The sequence below is a fragment of the Pecten maximus genome, chromosome 15, assembly GCF_902652985.1.
Source record: "Pecten maximus chromosome 15, xPecMax1.1, whole genome shotgun sequence".
NCBI lineage: Eukaryota > Metazoa > Mollusca > Bivalvia > Pectinida > Pectinidae > Pecten > Pecten maximus.
Genome location: NC_047029.1, coordinates 19,729,708 through 19,746,771, shown reverse-complemented (window position 1 = coordinate 19,746,771; position 17,064 = coordinate 19,729,708). Strand labels below are relative to the sequence as shown.

The window sequence follows — 17,064 nt, the reverse complement described above, 5'->3', positions numbered from 1 at the left end:
ATACATTTCAAAACTGTATTAACGTTAATAACCGTAACTCAAGCAGTGCAGGTTTGACAAGCATTGGTGGTTACACGTAAAACCAAACAACACTGAATTGTTAATATCATATTCGAAGATCGTCTTTTCTGGAGCTTGCGCAATCGTCATTTTGATGTCTTGAACGAACTTAATTGAATGCATTGTTGTATGTGATACAGCTATTAAAATATAACCTTACCTTCAGTTCGGCATTTTCTTTCTGTAATAAATGAAATAAAGTGGTAGAGGAACAATGGTTTGAAAAGTGTAAACAAAAATAATATTCTATTGATTTTTTATTCAAGTCAAATTTCCACTCAAGAGAAATTCGAAGACTGGGAAGTGTATATTTGACACTTGATATTTCTTATTGATATTACATATGTACTGGCGATATCAAAAGTTGTTTTCAAAATTGCTTACCTTTAAGTCTTGCATCTCTCTCTACAAAGAAACAAATAAAAAAGATAGTTTTACTTAACAACCAGAGAATCACAATGAGTTAAACAAATAATGAATTTTCAAAAAGATATGAATAAAAGAAGGATTGATTAAAAATATGCCTCAAAAGGTTCAGGGTATTATCAAGGTAAAGTTTTTAAGGATTGTTTAAAATTGTGAAGCAATGTAGAGGAATAAGTTATCGAATTGATTTTTAAATCATATCAGCGGAAATATTTATCTATCTTTACTATGTTTGACATTATTGATGCATTTGAAACTAAAAATAAATGACCATTTGTTAAAGTAATGATCAGATGAAAAGTTCATTTCAAAAATGCTTACCATTAATTCTTGCAGCTGTCTCTACAAGGAAACAAACAAAATAAGAAAAAGAAATATAGTTCTACTTAACAACCAGAGAATAACGATATGTTGCATGTATGCATTTTCAAAATCGATAAAATGGGTGAAGAAAAACACAAAACATGGATTAAGAGTTAGACCACTGAGTAAGTACAAGTATAAGAGCGAAGTGTTCCAAAAAAGTAAGCGTCTTAATCTATTATACCCCTGAATGAATTAAGTTAAAAAAAAAAAAAAAAATCTCACTCAAAGCATAAATCCTTTGTTGTCAAGATGGGTTGGTTCAAAAATGTCAAGTTCGGAATAGTTAAGCATTGATACTAACTACATCCATGTAGGTTCGCGTCATTATCTCGCCCTTGACGACCTGTGTTGTACATTTTGATTCGTTAAACATACCAGTGGTGTATACAGCTTTATCAAGTATTCAGTGCTGCTTCTTCTGTATGATACTCGTTAGATCAATTACGCATGTTGGTTCCAATGTTGCATTTATAATTGAACAGAACAAAAATCATTTTGTTTTTAAATAAATACATTATTTTATAATTTCCTCGTCAATTCTGTGTGTTTTTGCAATCGAATTTCTATGTTAAGTGTCTACCCTCCCTATCTGGATGTTTTGTTCGGTCCTTGTGTTCTCGTATGATCACGTGATCGGCACGAAGGACTACATTTACACTTGGTCGATAAAGGTCGCTAGAACACCCGATAACGTATTTATTTGTACAAATAAACGTAATACACTTATTCATCGTACTCAGAAACCGTAGAATGTTTTTTTCATTGCTTGTAGAAGTGCCAATTAATTGACTACTTTTAAAATAATTTGAAGGTATTTGTTATTTTGTAAGAATGTACAGTACTTTTCGCTGTTCACGTACAAATACTTTACGCTCTTATCTGTTTCGAAAGTATTGATTTTTGGCAATGGGGTACTCTAGGACGATCTATAGAGCAAGCGTTAATGTTCATGCTTCGGCATTGGAACTCTTCAGTGGTTGAAGTATATAAATTTCCAATAAGAAACGAACAAAGGTTGATAGACGAATGCAATGGATCGTTATTTACAGATGATTTAGAAAGACATAAAGTATAGTTAAACGTTTTCGGTTATGCATAAAGGTTTGTAGATTCAACACTGTGGTAAAACCACCATCCACGTCGTTGTCATGGCAGCCAATCCAATATGCGATCACGAATGCACTGACACCATGAAAGTTGAAGTCTTAACTACATTCATAACTCGTACTGATTGATGTTGTTTTACATGTCTGATCGATTTTAACATATAAAAACTAAAATAAAAAAAAAGACGGAATTAATTCTTCGTGTCAGGCAGTGCTGACATAACGTGGGACCAGTAAACAATGTGACGTCATCGAAATTGTTAAGTTGCAACAATGGACAACAATGTATAATTTACATGAATATACTAATGGGCAGCAGAAGAGGGCGCAACATTAACCCCCATGCGAAATTTGAATGAAACAAACATAACACGAACGTTCTTCAGGAAGCGTACTTATAACGAGATAAAGTCAGTACATAAGATTACGTATTTTTTTTATCTGATAATTGCAATTAAATTTAAAGTCACCTCCTGTTCATAAAACAAAAACAGGGGCTATATCTATTTTGATGATTGCGAGGTTAAAAATCAATTTCAAAATTGCTTACCTGTACATTCTTTAATTCTTCCTGCATGGAAACAAAACATAAAATGAATAAATATTATTCAACAAATAAAGTAATACAGTGTGAACCCAAAACATCAAACATGTTTCAAAATCGATAAATAAGGACAAAATATGAAAAAACATTGATCTAGATGTAGATTGTTGAAAAGAGTAGTTAGATTATTGTCAGTTTTCCGGAAGCGATTTCCTTTTCATGTGATGTATACACGTTAGGTGAGCTTAGTTGAAGAAATCCACACGAATATAATTTCGGGTATTGTATCACAACGCAACCTATGTGTATTTGGTTGACGGTTGATTAGGATCTTACTCTCAATACATATCAGCTATACTCACTCCTTAATCTTGCCCGGCTCTTCCAAAAAAAAAACATCCCTCCAGTGCCTCTCAAGAAATATCGACAACAAACTGTTACTATCAAAATCATCAATTTTTGTTTTCCGGTTCAAACTCGAAATTCGATGAAAACAACTAGGTCCCAAGGGGAACCTATGTGTAAAATTTTAAAAATATACACTCAGTAATTCTGAAAAAATGGCTAACTTCACCTGTTAAATATGACCGCCTTTTGACCGTTTAGTTTTTAAATCAGATTTTAGATTGAAGGGACAAAGAAAACCTTTGAAGTTGGAGAAATATCCTTCGAGAACTAGCCATTGCAAACGTCAACTATCAGAATCCAGATGGCTGCTTGTCGGCCATTTTGTTTTCCCGATCAAACTCTTGATGGAATGGACATGAATAGATGTGAAACGTACATGCGAAGTTTAACAAATCTCCGTCCAATACTTCAAAAGCAAATATGATAATAAAGATTGTTTACGGACGGCCGGACGGAACGACGGGCAAAGGGTGTACGGCGAATTGAATTGACTGTTCGATGGTGGCGGGATAAACATCAAAACAACTTTAAGCGATAACAAAAGTTGGAAAAAGATAAATACTTCCAAGTCTACATCGGTGAGACGCTTTGACCGGTCTCTGAATATGACATTTTCGCGCGTTCTGAAAGATTTTTGGGAGCGCACTCCGAATATTTGGGAACGCACTCCAAATTTTTTGAAAATGTTCGGACGTCACATACGACAATGGACTATGATCCCCTATCATCAAACCTTATACACCAACCTGTCTATCAACTGGTGTTGTTTCTCCAAGTTAACTTTTGACCTAAATACTGCTCGCTTCGATACTTACTCTTTTATGAACCTATTTTAAATCTATTTTAATTACCATTAACTAATTATCAAACCTTATTTGTTACAGCTTTATCAAAACGTGAGTGGAATCTTATGTATGAAGTGATATAGCAAAAAATTCTATATTACGTTAACATTCTGTATCTCAAGCATAGGTGTGCGGTAACAGACAAAAGAAAAGGGCATTGGATTTTAATAGTGGCATCATAATTAATTAATAGAAAACTTTGAAATTGGCACATTTTTCATGAGTATACAGAAACTACTTTCCAAAATCTTGAATGTGTTACAGTTATTCAAATATGATCTTACTTTCTGCTCGAATATGTTGAAAAGCTATTACAATATCATCTTACCTCCTGCTCGTATATGCATTGATAAAACATTATATGAAACAATTATTCAAATATAATGTTACCTCCACCACTGCGTGATTCAACTATTTAGACTTTATGTCACCTCATTCTCATATGTGATAACACTTGTTAAGTATTATCTAACCCCCTGCTGGCTTTGATACTACAATTCAAATATTATCTTACCTCAAGTAAGGCATTTGTATTCTGCAAAAAAAAGAAAGAAAAAAAAGTAGAATTTACAATACGTCTTTAATTCGCTGAATATTCATTCAATCAGTGTAAAATCTTCATTTGTTCATGTATGAATGCATTAAATTATATGAATTGTTAATGGAAATTTTCCAAGATCTTGAAATTTTCTGACACTTTTTCATGCTTATATGGCAAAACAGAGACGAAATATAAAACATATTACACAAATAGATTTGAAATCAAAAGAAATTTGAATTAAAAAATAATATCACATGACCTATGACAATGAAGTCCATGGGAGGCAACTCCTATATACAAAATACTTTTGATGTGGTTGAATTTCTTCACCGAAGCATATAAAGTTGAGTGTAGACTAAAGTTTACACAAAGTGGACTCCGAGCGCAATCCGTTTGCACTTAGAGTGCACTCCGTTTGGACTCTAGGTAAACTTGGAGTGCACTCCGAGTGCATTCCAAGTTTACCTGGAGTCCCATCAGGCTCCAATTCTACCTAGGTCCATATGCATCACATGTAACTGTAACCAAGTACATATATACGTAATGTTTATAGATAGATGTATACTCATATACATTTAGACTCCTAAAACATGTAACAATAAGATATGTGTTACTGTTTTATCTTTGTATATATCCTATTATTTTGTTTGTTCATTTTTACTTGGTTAACAAATAATGCATCTAATATAATTGTTTTTTTTTATTACCTATTCTTTACCTAGCCCCAGTTTCCTCTGGCCCTGACACCATGTCTGGTGTATATGGTGTGAGGCCCAGAGGAAACTCGGGCTAACATATATATATATATTCATACAGAATATGGGTACAAACTTGTGACTGTCTATATCTGACATTTTTGTAATGATATGATTGTCCATTCCTATTACGGTAAAATACTTTTACAACAGTTATAATATATTGTTATAAAAAAAAGTGACAAAAGATATTTTATTTCAAACAGGTACTAGTACTAACAGGTACTAGTACTTTATGTCTCTGATATTATAATGGAAGTATGTATAGACTATTAGAAGTCAATATGTAAATCACCATAGAATAATATAATTTTCATGTATGAGTTAAGTAAATACAATGTACTGATCAAACATTCCATACACTAACTGCAGTTACCTTATGACATTTTGTTTTAAAAAGTTTGAATATTTAACTTTATGATTGTATAATTGTCTTGAACAACCATTGTACATTCATGACCTGTATCTGTTACATTAAATGTATGAGTGACACATCGATGATAGATATTGACTGAATGGGAATAGAAAACGGGGAGTTCCAACAGGTCAGTTTTACAGTCAGTATTTTCGTCTGTACTGTCGTTATTACTACTTGACATATATCTATTTCTAGTAATACGCATCCAACATTTGTTTGTTAGGATCCAATACCTATATTGGTCTATGCCGTCATTATTACTTACTAGACCCTATCTATCACACTAATTAATACGCATCATAATCTAGGCTACCTATATTGTGATCCGGTGTATGCAATCCGTTACTTTTGTTTAAGCATATTTTGTTGTCTGTCTGTGTACCCGTATTGTCCCAATATCACCGTACTTTATACCTACTATATTTGTGTAACTGTTCCATGTTCTATGTCTATATGTGATCGTGTGTAATTTACTTTTGTCTTGATAAATGGGCAGATTGCCTCGAAAATTTGACAATTTACCTGTCTACACTGTCGTTATTACTTCTTGATATATACATATATATAGCTTAGAAACACAAATGACCAAGGAAGACAATTTTTTGACTCGTGCCCTGACCGGGACTCGAACTCACGATCTACGGCACCCAATCGCCTAGCCAGAAATACCAGCAGCCTATACCGCTGCGCCACATCCGCGTTTAAAATAAAAACAAAAACAGAAACCAACGCTTCAATGGCGCAGTAATGGTCGGCCCGATACCCTGACATGTTCATTGTGGAGGTCGTCTATTAGATGATATGGATACCTGGATCATATATATATATATATGGCTGTGTGAAGTTAGCTCAACATACGACATACGACATACGACATTCAAAACTTCATATCTTGTGTTTTTACCAGCCAACGAGGTAACTTTTGAATGTTCAGCGGCTGAACATACGACATACGACATTCAGATTTTGAATGTTCAGCCGCTGAACATACGACATACGACATTCAGATTTTGATTTTGAATGTTCAGCGGCTCGACATACGACATTCGACATTCAGATTTTGAATGTTCAGCCGCTGAACATACGACATACGACGTTCACCTTTTGAATGTTCAGCCGCTGAACATACGACATACGACATTCAAAACTTCATATCTTGTGTTTTTACCAGCCAACGAGGTAACTTTTGAATGTTCAGCGGCTGAACATACGACATACGACATTCAGATTTTGAATGTTCAGCCGCTGAACATACGACATACGACATTCAACACTTCATATCTTGTGTTTTTACCAGCCAACGAGGTAACTTTTGAATGTTCAGCGGCTGAACATACGACATACGACATCAGATTTTGAATGTTCAGCCGCTAAACATACGACATACGACATTCAGATTTTGATTTTGAATGTTCAGCGGCTCGATATACGACATACGAGATTCAAATTTTGAATGTTCAGCCGCTGAACATACGACATACGACATTCAAAACTCCATATCTTGTGATTTTACCAGCCAACGAGGTAACGTTTGAATGTTAAGCGGCTGAACATACGACATACGACATTCAGATTTTGATTTTGAATGTTCAGCGGCTCGACATACGACATTCAAATTTTGAATGTTCAGCCGCTGAACATACGACATACGACATTCAGATTTTGAATGTTTAACCGCTGAAAATACGACATACGACTTTCAGATTTTGATTTTGAATGTTCAGCCGCTCGACATACGACATACGACATTCAAATTTTGAATGTTCGGCCGCTGAACATACGACATACGACATTCAGATTTTGAATGTTCAGCCGCTGAACATACGACATACGACATTCAGATTTCGATTTTGAATGTTCAGCCGCTCAACATACGACATACGACATTCAGATTTTGATTTTGAATGTTCAGCGGCTCGACATACGACATACGACATTCAAATTTTGAATGTTCAGCGGCTCAACATGCGACATGATCAATCAATTGATATTCGACCTGTTATATCATTCCATAACATATCTTACATAACTCAAGCATGACTTTATCTCAATTTCATCATGATTTCATATTTGATACATTGTTTATATCACTTTAAACGATTTTGGTAAGATTTTTATGAAAAGTTCCCGAGAATTTCCTTTTACATAATTATAAGCATATATCATTTCAATATTGATTAAATCTTACGTATACTTTCGGTGTACATGATGTACTTGATTGAGAGATTCTTACCACATTATTATCATCATGTATTTGAAACTTGCATAACTTTAGCAATACTTTTGAACTTGGACTCTAGTAAGTAATTATGTTCATTTGTCAGGACTATATTGGTTTCATTCAAATTGTTAATATGTTTAAATTTGATGTGTTTGTTGGATAATGGTTTTATTATGATATTTTGGGCCGTGACTTTTTTTTATAATGCTATGTAACTGAGACCCACCTGGTATAAATGATTATTTCATTTTAATGAAAAAATTTAAATGGATGTAATTGTTATAACCAAATCACATAGTCTATCATTTTTATCTATGTTTCGTACATTTATTGCTGATTTCTTAGGATTCATGGCGTTTTACACTTAAATATTTGTATTCAAGTTCGCGATCGACAACAGGCTAACTGTATCGTTGGTGCCTTTGACAACGTTCTGGCAAAGTATAAAAATTGCTCTTTCAATGGATGTAAATAATTATTGTTCCAAAAATAAAAGTAATAAGCTGTCATAGTAAAATAATTGCCTTTTCATATCTGTATCTGTAACAATCTTTCCGAACATTGTACATGTACACTATCAGATAATCAATTCCTGAATCTACATTATATTGCACACATAACCATTTCCAATTTCCCGGCGTGCGCACATCTGCCTTGACGATCCGAGTCGCACATTTCACGCATCGTGCAGACATCATGCGCACATCGCACATCGTGTAATGTTATGCGATCACAACTTTACATTTTGCCCCGTTACGACTGCACATTATTATTATTTTTTAGATCAGCAGACAAGCCTCAGCAGTACAACGTCATTAATAAACGACGTTATTTATTTTAACGACACATAATTTTACACCGTCATAAACTATAATGACGACCACCACACTCTCATAAACGATGATAATTAGAGCAAGGACTGATATCAGGGTATCGGGCTGATAAAGGGTGTGCTATCAAAATTCTCATATCACAACCTTTTTATCACACATTTGGAAAATAAAACAGAAACAAAAAAAACAAAAAACAAAAAAAACAAGAGATCCCAGAGGGATCTTGGCGCCCACCATTGAATGATCTTCATAGGTTCCATGTCAGATTGATCTTTTCTCTACTTTTCCCTTCATTTTACTAATCTGTGCAAATTGAGACATCCCTCCAGTACTTTTCAAACAAGGGAATCCTAGCTATATAAGAAATTTGAGATTTAACGATAATGGCTGTTTGTTTGCCAGGTTGTTTTCAGGACAGACTGGTCCAAAAATGCAATACAAGGGACCAAGGGGAACCTACTTATGAAATTTGAGAAAGATCCATTCAGTACTTTGAGAAATAGAGATAACAAACTTCAATTGTCAAAATCCAAGATGGCGGTCTGTCGGCCATATTGTTTTCCAATTGATCTCAAAATGCAATAAGCATAACGAGGCACCAAGGGGAACCTCCATATGAAATTTGAGAAAGATCCCTTCAGTACTTTCTCAGAAATAGCGATAACAAACTTCAATTGTCAAAATCCAAGATAGCTGCCTGTCAGCCATGTTATTTTCAGATTGGTCTCAAAATGCAATATGCATAACTAGGCACCAAGGGAAACTTACATATGAAATTTGAGAAAGATCCCTTTAATACTTTCTCAGAAATAGTGATAACAAACTTCAATTGTCAAAATCCAAGATGGCTGCCTGTCGGCCATGTTGTTTACCGATTGGTCTCAAAACGCAATATGCATAACTAGGCACCAAGGGAAACTTACATATGAAATTTGAGAAAGATCCCTTAAATACTTTCTCAGAAATAGCGATAACAAACTTCAATTGTAAAAATCCAAGATGGCTGCCTGTCGGCCATGTTGTTTTCAGATTGGTCTCAAAACGCAATATGCATAACTAGGCACCAAGGGAAACCTACATCTGCAATTTCAGAAAGATCCATCCAGTACATTCTCAGAAATAGCGATAACAAACTTCAATTGTCAAAATCCAAGATGGCTGCCTGTCGGCCATGTTGTTTTCGGATTGGTCTCAAAACGCAATATGCATAACTAGGCACCAAGGAAAACCTACATCTGCAATTTCAGAAAGATCCATTCAGTTCTTTCTCAGAAATAGTGATAACAAACTTCAATTGTCAAAATCCAAGATGGCTGCCTGTCGGCCATGTTGTTTTCAGATTGGTCTCAAATCGCAATATGCATAACTAGGCACCAAGGGGAACCTACATGTGAAATTTGAGAAAGATCCATTCAGTACTTTGAGAAATAGAGATAACAAACTTCAATTGTCAAAATCCAAGATGGCTGCCTATCGGCCATGTTGTTTTCGGATTAGTCTCAAAACGCAATATGCATAACTAGGCACCAAGGGGAACCTTCATATGAAATTTCAGAAAGATCCCTTCAGTACTTTCTCAGAAATAGCGATAACAAACTTCAATTGTCAAAATCCAAGATGGCTGCCTGTCGGCCATGTTGTTTACCGATTGGTCTCAAAACGCAATATGCATAACTAGGCACCAAGGGGAACCTTCATATGAAATTTGAGAAAGATCCCTTCAGTACTTTCTCAGAAATAGCGATAACAAACTTCAATTGTCAAAATCCAAGATGGCTGCCTGTCGGCCATGTTGTTTTCCGATTGGTCTCAAAATGCAATATGCATAACTAGGCACCAAGGGGAACCTACATCTGAAATTTCAGAAAGATCCCTTCAGTACTTTCTGAGAAATAGCGATAACAAGAATTGTTTACGGACGGAGGGACGGACGGACGGACGGAGGGACGGAGGGACGGAGGGACGGACGGACGGAGGGACGGACGGACGACGGACCACGGACGCAGGGCGATTTGAATAGCCCACCATCTGATGATGGTGGGCTAAAAATTACTCGAACAATTCAACAACTTAAGTAAAAGTAAAACAATGGTCGTTGGCTCAAAAATAAATTAGCATTTTAACAAAAGTGGTGCTAGGTGACGAGTCCTATGTCAATATAAGAATATAGTCTCTCTTAAGATACATAAGAATTAGTCACTATCTGAATCTATGTCTTGAACTCTCTCTCTTGAGTTTTGTTAAAAAAAAAAATTTTTGCCATGAAATGGTGGTTCCTGCTAGAACCAAGACGGCTGTAGAACCGAAGCTGTAACCATTTTGTCCAGAAATACTTTGTTGCATAGAATTTTGGTTTAAATTTGAAACAGCTTCGGTAATGGGAACCACAACATTGTTAGTATTTGCTGTCTCATGAGCTGTAATCATTTGCAAAGCATCTTCAATGTCCTGTGAAGCCAGAATAAGATCTTGGTCTTCAGGGTCAGTCCTGTGAGGCCAGAATAAGATCTTGGTCTTCAGGGTCAGTCCTGTGAAGCCAGAATAAGATCTTGGTCTTCAGGGTCATATTTTTCACCCACTTCAGCTTGGGGTGGTACCGACTCACTGTTGCTAGATAATATATGAGACATTTGCTTCTTTTGCTGTGAAATAACTTGGTAACAGTCCGGAGTGACGAACCCGGATGACGTGATATCAACCTGGGCTGATATCAAGTTATCAGCCCGGGTTAGTGTAAAAACGGGCAATGATATGAAAACAGTAGTATCACATTGTCAAAATGTATCATATCAGAGGCAAAGGTGTAATAAAGACTGTTACATTGTCATACTCTATAATATACAGTTATTGTATGTGTGTGAGGTAAATAACACGTTTTCATTATTTTCATTTTCCGAAATGTTCCTGTATCATTCCCTTAAACGATTACTGTCTGCTTCGTCTTGGTGTCGAAAACGCGTATGCATTGTTCAATCAGAATAAACGAAGGAAAAAAACCCACGAAAATCTTAGCACTTTTGACCATTAACCTTGTTAATAGCATTTTTGGAGGATGTGCTTCAAATAGCATTTCTATTGTCTACCTTTTATATAGTGTAAAATAAGGAAAGGTATTTAATAACGAATTTTACGCTCATACCCTGTTATTACGATTGCTGAACTGTCATGCATTATGCAAACGACTGTTGCATTGTCATTGTCATACATTATATTAGTATTCAAACACTGCAATCAATTTTTAGCTCACTTGGACCGAAGGTCCAGTGAGCTTATGCCATGGCGCGGCGTCTGTCGTCCGTTTCTTTCTCCGTCCGTTTCCTTTGTTAAGAAAGTTGGCAGGATCTTCCTCAAAAAGGTTAAAGATGCCACACCTCCAACAGAGTTTAATAAATTGTTATTATTTTGACAATAAATGACATTTAGTCCATATATGTATGCCTTTTTAAGACCTACAAATAAGGTCAACTATTGTCGTAATGAAGCCAATAAGATTCGAACTTTTGAACATTATAATCTACTTTGCCTACGCTTGACCTTGATCGCAGTGCATTCTGGGAAAATATTTACATTCAGAAGACAACTGTATATATTGCCAGTTGCCTAACTTAATTACAACTTTTAATTGCGATGTTTTAATGCAAATAGCAAATAAAAACAAAATAAACATTTCAATATTATCCGTTGGGAAAAATCACGATCCTTTGCCTTGTCGTCGCCGACGAACCGAAACGCCTTTTTAGCTTTACCCCCTCGGTCCAAATTCGCTGGGTTGATACAGGTGTGATTTATCAACAAGTTTTTAAAAGATGGCAACAGACCGAACATTACACTACGTATGTATGTACGTTACACACTTGCCTCTCCAACAAAAACTCAACTGTGTCATTTCCGCATGAGTTCTGATTCCATTGTTTATAATTCCATAGGTCTGTGCAGTCTCCGATTGAAATTCTTCCCTTTCTTCGTTCTCTTTTCATAATCTAATTTATGCTTCCTTCTTTCTGGAGATGTTAGGCTAACACATGTTGCCTTCCTCGCTTCGCCATGTGGTTCCTACTTTCTGTTTTCAGCGCATGCGCCATCAGTATTTCATTCAATATGGAGGCAGAGCGAAATGGAATTTCTTCGGGACGCAATTGATTATTGTATTTCTTTTTTAGTTTCAAAGATAAATAAGAAGATGAAACTTTCCGAGGGTGGTAATAATGTCAAGTACGTAACTTTTATTCCTGAAGAACAATACATACGAGTTTATTCGTTTTTTTAATTGATAAAAATACTATCTGTCGGAGGTGTAGCACCTTTAAGATAAGAACAAGATAATGTTCGCCTGGTGTGCTTTTGATTAACTGTCAAACGTTTTGATACCCATCGGGCCGAACACTTTCTCGTTGCAAGATCCACGGTCAGAATCGAATGTACCTTTTCACTGTAGGGGGCATCTTTCCCTAGTGTTGCTACCATATCATTATGGATGTCCTTAGGTTTTACACTGTTTAGGTCATCTAACCCGAAGGCCAGGATGACCTTTACTCATTGTGCTTCGTCCGTCGTCGTCCTCCGTGCGCCGTGCGCCGTTCGGTGTGCGTAATTTTTTCTCATTTCAAACTTCTCAAATTCCAACATTTAGATTTAGCTGAAACTCGCCTGAAAAGATCTTGAGATAATCCTGAGCTAGTTTGTTATTTTTGGGTCCGTCAGAAATCGAAGATGGCCATCATGGCAGCCAACTTGAAAAACACATTTTAAACTTCTTCTCCAGGTCCACGGGTGCCATTGAGCTGGATATTGGTGAGAGTGTTAAAGAACGAGAGCAAACAAAGTGGGGTTTTTTCAGCTTTATACAAACTTTGACATGGCAGTCACGACGGCCATTTTGTAACATGATTACGCAATCATGGTTTTCCTGAACAACACAAATTTCAAACTTCTTCTCAAGTTCCACTTGTTGGAGTCAGCTCTAACTTAACTGAAATGATCCTGAGATGATTTTGATCAAGTGTTGCTATTTTTCGGGTTAATCCAAAAGCCAGGATGGCCGCCATGGTCAACAGTGCCACTATACTTGCTATAGAGTATGTGTACTAAAATTGTATAAGGGTCTTAAGAGTCAAATGACCGTTAAGGCCCATGGGCCCCTTGTTGATGAAAAATAAAGGATCACTGCTCTTTTACTGATGTTGTTCATTTTGCAAAGGCCGATTGTCTTGTTTACTTTAAAGTGCTACATTGTCAATATAAACTTACCAAATGACACCAGTCCTTTGGTACACGGCCCTATATAGCCAGAGAAGAGTAGGACTTAAAAAGGCCATCCTTGAGAACCTCCTTCAATACGAAGCTCACAACATATCAATCATCCCTCGTATGCACCCAATATAACGGTGTCGAGAAAATTATTTCCGAAATCATGGAAAAAGGAGAAGCCTCATTCAAATATTCCGGTAGAGCTTCAGCTTGGATATTCATTGTATCTATTCCAACAGAATATGTATGATTTGCGAGATGGATTTTCATGCAATGAACGAACTCACAAATGAAACAGTGCATTCCTCTTTACTCTTTATATCATGTTGCAATTGTTAGACAGAAACATGATATTAACAGGTATGTGACATAAAGAGAAACATGTTTTCCCACTAAATCTAGTGCATTCCAATCTCCATAACCAAATGAAAGCTATTCAATAGTAACAGTGACCTTGCGTTTGCTTGGCCCAAGGGATATCAAATTATCTTAAGCAAACATATCATCTATTTATAGTAACAGTGACCTTGGATCTTTGAACCTGAAAAGCACGCTAAGCAAGCATTTTAGGTAAGGAAGCACTGTATGAAGTTTGAGCCTAATTGGCTAAGGAAAACTTAAAAAAAAGTTTGAGTTTGATTGGCCCAAGGGAACTTGAGTTATTGCATAGAAACCAACTTTCTATTAATAGTAACAGTGACCTAGACCTTTGAACATGAAAAGCATCTCAAGCAAGCACTGTATGAAGTTCGATGTTTTTTGGCCAAAGGGAACTCAAGTTATTGCACAGAAACCATTGTACGGACGACCCCGCCGACACCACCGACGCCGACATTGTGATACCTATATGCCAAAACACTCTCTGATGAAGATGACCTTTATGTTTATTTTGATGCCAAGGGGTCATTAAACGTTGCAGGTAAAGTCTTAAAGCTTACAAAAAAAACAACAAAAAACAAAACAAAACAAAACAAAACAAAAAAACAAAAACAAAATAAACTCAGTTTAGCCTTCATGTAAGCATGCCTCTTCACTTTCAACCGTTTGAATATAAAAACCTATCTTAAAAAGTGCATGGGAATTCTAAAAACATGGATTGATTGAACAGCTTTAACCTCTTCCACGAGATGTGGACACTTGGTTTCCGCCGCATGTCTTCCTTGTGAAACAATATTAAGAACCACTCTTTTCATTTTCATGAATCGGGGGTGATGATGCGGATGCATGTCATTAACTAAAGTGATTTATTTATGCTACTCTCTATGCATGGGTATCCATGTTTTTGCTCTTTTGAAATGACTTTATTTCATACCTGTATTAATCGGCAAATACAAGAATACAAGAGCATGTTGTTTCCATTTGGTGAAGTTTACATAATTGCCGTTACCGTTAAACTGAGCATTTAAGTAATACTATAAATGCCAAAAGTTTATTAGTAGGACCATGTGTAAGATATTTTCATTTTAAAATAAACTGAGAGAGTCAAAATAGCTTCACGTCTGACCGTACTGTCATTGGAATGTGGAAGTGGTCAATTTGTTTTAAGCAATGGCAACAACAGTTAACAAGAGGCCCAGAGGGCCTGTATCGCTCACCTGGATTTCATGAGATATGAAACAAGAATGATGATTAAGTATACATGTATTTGTCACTGTAATTGCTATGTCAATATATCATAGGCATTTTATATGGGTACGTGAGGTTTTTATGCCAAAAATTGCATTAATCGATGAAATGAAATTGACTTTTGGCGCAACCCCATAGGGATGCTACAACACAAATGTGAGTGATATCCATTGCTTAGGTGCAGAAAAGAATTTGTTTAAACCAATTGATCCCTTTTGACCCCGCCCTCTGCACCCCGGGGGTTAGTTCCTTCCTTTATAAAATTTTGAATCCTTACCTAAAAGGATGCTACCAGTCAAATATGAGCTGTTTCAGAGAAGAAGTTGTTCATATCAATTTAGCCAAATTGACCCCTTTTGGCCCCACCCCTCAGCTCCCTGGTGGGGTCAACTCTGAAATGTGTACAATTTTGAATCCCCACCCCATGACCATGCTACCATAAAAATGTGAGTGATATCCATTGCTTGGTTTCATAGAAGAAGTTGTTTGTATCAATTTAACCAAATTGACGTCTTTTGGCCCCGCCCCTCAGGCCCCAGGGGGTTGGCCCCGTCATTTGTTCAATTTTGAGTTCTTAACCCAAGGGAATGCTACCAGTCAAATATTAGAGATATACCTTGCTTAGTCTCAAAAAGTTGTTTATATCAATTCTGCCAAAATGACCCCTTTTGGCCCAACCTCTCAGCCCCAAGGGAGGTTGGCCCCACTTTTTGTTCAATTTTGAATCCCGACCTCAAGGGGATGCTTACAGTCAAATATGAGCAATATCTATTGCTTGGTTTCAGAGGAGAAGTTGTTCATATTAATTTAGCCAAATAGACCCTTCTTGGCCCTGCCCCTCAGGCCCCCGTGGGGTCAGCCTCGCCATTGGTGCAATTTTGAAACCGCACCACATCGCGATGCTACCAGGCAAATATGAGCAATATCCATTGCTGGGTTTCAGAGAAGAATTCGTTTCTATCAATTTAGCGCAATTTACCACATTTGGTCCCGCCCCTCAGGCCCCTGGGGGGTCAGTCCTATCATTTGTAATATTTTGAGTCCCCACTCCATAGTGATGCTACCAGGCAAATATGAGCAATATCCATTGTTCGGTTTCAGGGAAGAAGTCGTTAATATTAATAGAGCGAAATTGACTCCTTTTGGCCCCGCCCCTCAGACCCCTGGGGGGTCAGCCCCACATTTGTACAATTTTGAGTCCCCACCCCATAGGGATGCTTCTGATCAAATTTGGTTAAATTCTGATCATTGGTTATGAAGAAGAAGTCAATTATTGACTCTTTTGGGTTTATTTTGTGAATTCCTTTGTTGATTTTCCAGGGTATATACAATGTATATATATTTGTTGACATGACATGTAAAATAGTCTGATCAATACATATCTAAATCAAACATTTATCACATGTTCTAAAGGCCCAAGGAAATAATAATAAATGTTAAAGTTGCACGGTTCGTAAACGTTAAATTTTTAAAACCTCTTTAATGCCTCATTTTTACCATTGGTATGAAACTTGGATTGAACTTAACACCTTCATAACATTCAAAATCTGAATGTTGTGTGTCGTATGTTGAGCCGCTGATAATTCAAAATTTGAATGTCGTATGTCGTACGACGAGCCGCTGAACATTCAATATCAAAATCTGAATGTCGTATGTCGATTTACGGGG

General features: G+C 36.4%; 1 long non-coding RNA gene across 1 annotated transcript in view; it reads right to left on the bottom strand.

The window, feature by feature from the left end:
• Positions 1-220: 220 nt before the first annotated feature.
• The window catches only part of LOC117343737, a 39,542-nt gene continuing 22,698 nt past the window's right edge, over positions 221-17,064 (bottom strand). The window contains exons 2-6 of the long non-coding RNA XR_004536073.1: positions 4,270-4,290; positions 2,509-2,529; positions 808-828; positions 445-465; positions 221-241 (exon numbers count right to left, since the gene is read on the bottom strand). This is a non-coding gene — a long non-coding RNA (uncharacterized LOC117343737). The remainder of the gene's footprint in view (positions 242-444; positions 466-807; positions 829-2,508; positions 2,530-4,269; positions 4,291-17,064) is intronic.